The sequence below is a fragment of the Arachis stenosperma genome, chromosome 9 (assembly GCF_014773155.1).
Source record: "Arachis stenosperma cultivar V10309 chromosome 9, arast.V10309.gnm1.PFL2, whole genome shotgun sequence".
NCBI lineage: Eukaryota > Viridiplantae > Streptophyta > Magnoliopsida > Fabales > Fabaceae > Arachis > Arachis stenosperma.
Window position 1 is genome coordinate 52,241,368 of NC_080385.1, and position 5,732 is coordinate 52,247,099.

Consider the following 5,732-nt stretch of genomic DNA (forward strand, 5'->3'; position numbering starts at 1 on the left):
GTTGAGCGACCAAGGCTACCAGGTAAAATTTACACGTGCTTTTAGACTCATATAAATATCTGAAGCAAAATGGTGAATGATAAATATGTGAGTGATGGTTGGAAGGTTAAGGTAAAATTGGAAAGGAAGGTTGAGAGGGTTGAGATATAGACAGTTATCAAATGGTGATTCCGTCACCTTCTCTTATTCGTGATGAATGCACTCAACAATATAAATAAGATGGACACGGTGCAGTGCCCCCAAGTTATTCTGCGTCTTTGGCTCCTTCCGATATATTAGACCGAATGTTGATGAAATTGGGAAAAGGGATAATAAGTTAAAAGGAAAGAGTTTTCTCCATCTCCATTCACTACTAGAAAACTAGTTATTACAGACGGATATTTCCGATGGATTTTATCCCACGGAAATACAGACAGAATTTCAGAGGGATTTTTTGTCGGAAAATAAAAAAAATAAATTAGTATAAATTACAGACGGAAAAGAGAATCCGTCGATAATTTCGTCGGAAAAATTAATTTTTTTTCGTGGGAAATAATTACAGACAGAAAATCCATCTGTAATTAAATAGACAAGATGCTGCGTTTAATTAAATTATTACAGACAGATTTTCTGTCTGTAATTTAAAATTTTCCGTCGGAAATATGAATAAACATTTGAGGATCACAGTTATCCCTCTTCATTTCACACCACATTCTCACGATTCCACATTCATCCCCTCTGAATGCTTCATCGGCGGCGCTATCAACCTTGCACTGTCGTCTCACCGAACCTCCATTGCACTCAACTTCCATCGGCCTTGCTCGCATCGCTCCCTTCCGTCGCACCCCTTCCCGGTTCTTCTCCGTCGCACCCCTTCCGTCGGCCTTGCTCGCATCGCTCCTGTTCGAACCATAATGTGCGTTTCTCTCTTCGATCTCGCCACTAGTGCTTGCTCTTTTCCGTGTGTTGCTGCGTTTCTCTCTTCGATCTTGCCTCAGCTGTGCAGGTAACCCTAATATCCTTTCTCTTTCATCGCTGTTTTCTTTCATTAAATTCCATCGCTAACTCTAATTATATTATCCTATGTTCCATCGCTAACTTTAATTCTATTTCCTATTCTATGATAAGAACTTGTAACGATTACAGTTCTTTATTTTGTGTTCTTATAAACTTGTTTGTGAAATCAAGGTTTCTGAATGCATTGACTAGTTTCATTTTGGTTGAATTTTTTGGGGATTAGGTTTTTATTGATTCACAGTGTCTCAGCGATTGAAGACTAGTGTCCATGTTAACTTGGTCTTCCATATAGAACTGAGAATCAAGATGCTATAGATGCCGCAATTGTTGGTATGCTTGCTGATCCAAAGGAGGTAAATATATTCCCAAATTGATTTTTCAATATAAGAAACTAAAAGGGAAAAAATATATGTTGAATTTAAAGGTAAGAATTTCTAAATCTTAATGTAAATTTTGCAGGCAAGAGCTGGAATTAGGGAGGTCCATTTTTTCCCTTTCAATCCTGGAGACAAGAAGACTGCTCTAACTTACATTGAATATGATGGAAATTGGCATAGATCCAGCAAAGGTGCTCCTGAGTAGGTAAAAATATTCTGCTATTGGCACCAGCTGATTATGTTTGTGCAGTGGACTTAACAATATTCTTTTCTCCCTGTTTAGATATTAAACCTCTGCAACTGCAAAGAGGATGTGAGGAGAAAGGCTATGCAACTATTGTTAAGTTTGCTGAGCGTGGGCTTCAATTTTTGGGAGTTGCTAGACAGGTTTGACAAAAAAAAGATATTAACATTTATAGTTTATAACTTGGTTGAATGAGTTTTTATTCATAATTGTTGCTTGAATATCTTTATATAACAGGAAGTACCTGAAAATCCAAAAGATGCTCCTGGTGCATCATGGCAATTTGTTGCGCTGCTACCTAGCATAACCCCTCAAAGTTAGACGTATCACGTATGTATGATTGATTTGAAGAATTAATATCCTGAGTTAGTTGTCATGATCAAGGGTTCTAAGCATTATTCTTTTGGAATCACTTTGTTTAGTGAAATAACTTTAATTATGTATGATGTCATATTCAATTTATTTTGTTGTGATGATTGATGATACTGAAACCTGAAGAGAAATTTGGTTGTAGCTCTAGTATTTCGTTCCTTCTATGTTTGTTTTCAATGGGATTTGTTAACCGACAAGAATCAATGGAAATATGACCTGAAGAATGTGTTTACTTATGTAGCTGCTGCGACATGGCGAGGTTGGTTTGGATTCAAAGCATCCCAGAGCTATTGTGCTTTGTGCTACGGAGGAGAAAGCTAATGAGGTAGTTGGTTGTCCTCAATCCCACTACCATCATCATCATTCATCACCTTATCTGCTTAGCCCTATAATGTTTGAACTGAAGATTCTAAATTGATTTTGACTGTTGCAAATTGTTATGGATCTCAGTGTTTTAGTGCTGCAAAGTATATCATGGAGATTGCGGAAGCAAAGTTGGCAAAGCAACGTTCTTGTGAATTTATCTTGTTATGACAGGTTTTGGGTGATGAATCCCCCATTGTGAAGCATCTTGAGCGTGATCATGCTGAAAATATTTATGTAATTGATATTGGTTTGGTAATCTGATGGATATGAAATTGATGACTGCATCTGAAGATATTTATGTAAAGATGGCAGGGAAAGATGTAGGTACTAAACTATCTCACCCAGTTTGAAACTTTTCTTTCCTTTTACATGTATAAACATTTCATCTTCTGTCATTTCTAACTTTGTCCTTTTTTTTTTAAACTTAACATTTCTTAGAAGCAATTGTACAAAAAAGATTGCCCAAGTTCAAGAAAAAGAAGCAAAAGATTACCTCTGCTATAATCTGGGTGCTGTCTTCTGGAATTTTGATCTTATGCTTGGCCATCATCATTTATAGATGGGAGATTCGTAAAAAAGGTAGTTAAGTAATTCTCATTGTTTGATTCTTAATTCTTGAGTAATTTCAAAGGCCTTCAAGGCAGTTCAACAAAAGTCTACAACAGAAACAGAGTTATATTGGTAGTTATACTTCATATATCTATTTTTCAGTTCCAAAATTCAGATTGAGCAAAATTTATAGGAGCATAGAACACTGAGTTTGTTTATACATTGCATGCTACTATACTTTGCAGGAAAGATAAAAGAGAAAAGAGAATCAGATGCAATAAATAGTCAGCATGATGAGGAAGATCTAGAATTGCCCTTATTTGGTATAGATACGGTTACTTCTGCAGCAAACAATTTTTCAACTGACAACTTATTAGGAAGAGGTGGTTTTGGACCAGTTTATAAGGTAATCAAATGGGAAAAAAAAATTGTTGTCATCCCTGTCTAGAATGCATAATATTCTTGATAAATTTTGTTTTCTTTTCTTTACAAGATTCCCTAGTTAGTTGCTTTCTGGTGCTTAAGTTAGATTAGGCAGTGTCCCAAAGATAAAGACAAGGATAATATTTAATTCTAAATAAAGCATTCGTTCTTATTTGCTTTTGTCTTTTTGTTAGTGCTATGGATAAACTATAGAAAAGGCAGGTCCAAATACGCCAAATCAATGCGTGAAAAATCAAATAAAATAAATGGTACTGCATAACATTAGTCAGGATTTTGATAATTACAATGACTTATTCAACCTCCTTTTTAATAAAGATTAAAGAAAGAAATGGGTTGTAGATATATAATATAATGTAAAAAGAGGAACTCGGTGGGCCACAAGCTTCAATTATTGTGATAATATGCAATTAGGATAATTATGAGAGTAATTGTTGACTAAGAAATTAGATATTCAGAAGAAGATCTGAAGCTTCATTTTGCAGTAGAGTTACATATTCAATTATTCTTGCAGTAGAGTTACATATTCAATTTTTGTATCTATATCTCCTTTTCTATTATATTTTATAATATAGTTTCTACATTATTGAAGCTATGTTAACTTCTTTTACATTTATTTTTTTTCTATATTACTTTTGCTACATATACTTAATTCATGAAACCAAAATGTTTGAATCACAGCTTAATGTGAAGAAATTGGAAGTTGAGATTTCAAATAAAGACATGAATTTGTCTCCTATATTGAAGTCAATCAAGGAGCTTGAGAAAGCAGCAATCAAGATAAATGACCAGAGAAAGGTATCATTTGGCCAAGTTTAAACTTAAAACAAACACAAGTTCTTAAAATAACAACTATCATATAATAAAGTGTTTTCTTTTCTTTTCTTTTCTTTTTCTTTTTGTTCAGTAAATAGAAGCAAGTAAAGGTTGGAGAATATGGAAAGAGTACCAAATGAAAGTGAGAGATGTGAATGATAGACTTATGATGGCTGAACGTGCATTCACTGACAGAGATGGTCTCTTAGGAATGACATGGCATAAGCATTTGGTGAGTATATAGTTTTTTACTCTAAGAAGCAAGTGTTTTCTAGGCCAGTTCCCTCATTCTTCTTCTGACTTATAATATCACATAGTCTCATTAACAAATGCCATGTGAACATTAGATGAATTCTACTGTTTTGAATGAAACCAGGGTTCTAACTTCTAAGAAAGATGAAATTGAAGAAACCAAGCAAGCAAAGCAGAGAAGAAACATCAAACATGGCTGCTACTGTTGGAATCACAGAATTTATTGGAGTAGAGATGATAGAGAAGGCAATTTCTTAGTAGATGAAGCTATTTTGTCCAAGCTAAAGTCAAAGAAGGCAAAGGTCCTTGTTGAGGTAAATCTATATTGTGCCCTTTAATTTAAACAATGCGAACCTGGTTGCGACTCAACAAAAGACTGGCTGCAATTTTCTCAGCTAACTTGAAAACCAAATGGAAGAACTTGTATATTGCAATGCTGATGTGGAGTTTAACTTGAAGCTAAGTGGCCACACACAACCACAAGGAGATCCAGGAGGTGTATTTGTCAATGGCTCTGAGCAAGTCACCATCATGCAATCTAAAAGGAATAGGATCAATATAAAATCTTGTTTGTTTAAATTGTTGAAAATGAAGGAACTAGTAGTGTCAATGAGTAATGTAAATAGTTATAGTTTTGTCAATGGTTTATTTTTTTGGGTATCTTTTTATTGAGATAGTGAGATATTGGCCAATGATGTTGAAAAATAACATCCAATTTTATAGGTATCATGTAATGAATATTATGTTTATCTATATGATTTTTGGTCTCTTTTTTTCAATTTACAGTGTCTTTGATGGAGGAAATTTAAAAAATAAACCTAAAGTATTCATTTTGCAATGGAAAAATAAAAAAATTTCTATTTTACTTTACCAACGGATTTATAGACGGATTTTCTGTCTGTAATCATAGTGTGAGATAATTTTCCAAGGTTCAAATTACAGACGAAAAATCCGTCGGAAAATCTGTCTGTAATTACAGACAAAAAATCCGTCAAAAAATCTGTCTGTAATTACAGACGGATTTGAAAATCCGTCTGTAATTACAGACGGAAAATTCGTCGAAAAATCCGTTTGTAATTACAGACGGAAAATCTGTCGGAAAGTTTGTCGCCTTTGGGAAATGGATAGAAAATTTACAGAGGGAAAATCCGTCGGTAACTGGTAAAAATCCGTCTGTAATTTTTCGACGGAAAAAAAATCCGTCGGTAAATAATTTCCGACGGAGCATTTACAGAGGGACAAAATCCGTCGGTAATTTCGTCGGTAACCAAAAATTCATCTGTAATAAAGACTAAATCCGTCTGTAAATCTGTCTGTAT

The 5,732-nt window shown here is 34.4% G+C and overlaps 1 long non-coding RNA gene across 4 annotated transcripts; it reads left to right on the top strand.

The window, feature by feature from the left end:
- The first annotated feature begins 655 nt into the window (after positions 1 to 655).
- Positions 656 to 5,162, top strand: LOC130947685 (uncharacterized). Of its 4 annotated transcripts, XR_009072765.1 has the most exons (13): positions 659 to 985; positions 1,220 to 1,349; positions 1,456 to 1,578; positions 1,657 to 1,760; positions 1,855 to 1,947; positions 2,231 to 2,314; positions 2,440 to 2,679; positions 2,794 to 2,934; positions 3,150 to 3,310; positions 4,027 to 4,143; positions 4,253 to 4,393; positions 4,538 to 4,727; positions 4,809 to 5,162. It is a non-coding gene; the product is annotated as an uncharacterized LOC130947685 (long non-coding RNA). The 4 variants fall into 4 exon arrangements; XR_009072766.1 differs by having other exon boundaries at positions 656 to 985; positions 2,440 to 2,675; positions 4,538 to 5,162; XR_009072767.1 differs by having other exon boundaries at positions 656 to 985; positions 1,456 to 1,574; positions 4,538 to 5,162.
- The last annotated feature ends 570 nt before the right edge of the window (positions 5,163 to 5,732 follow it).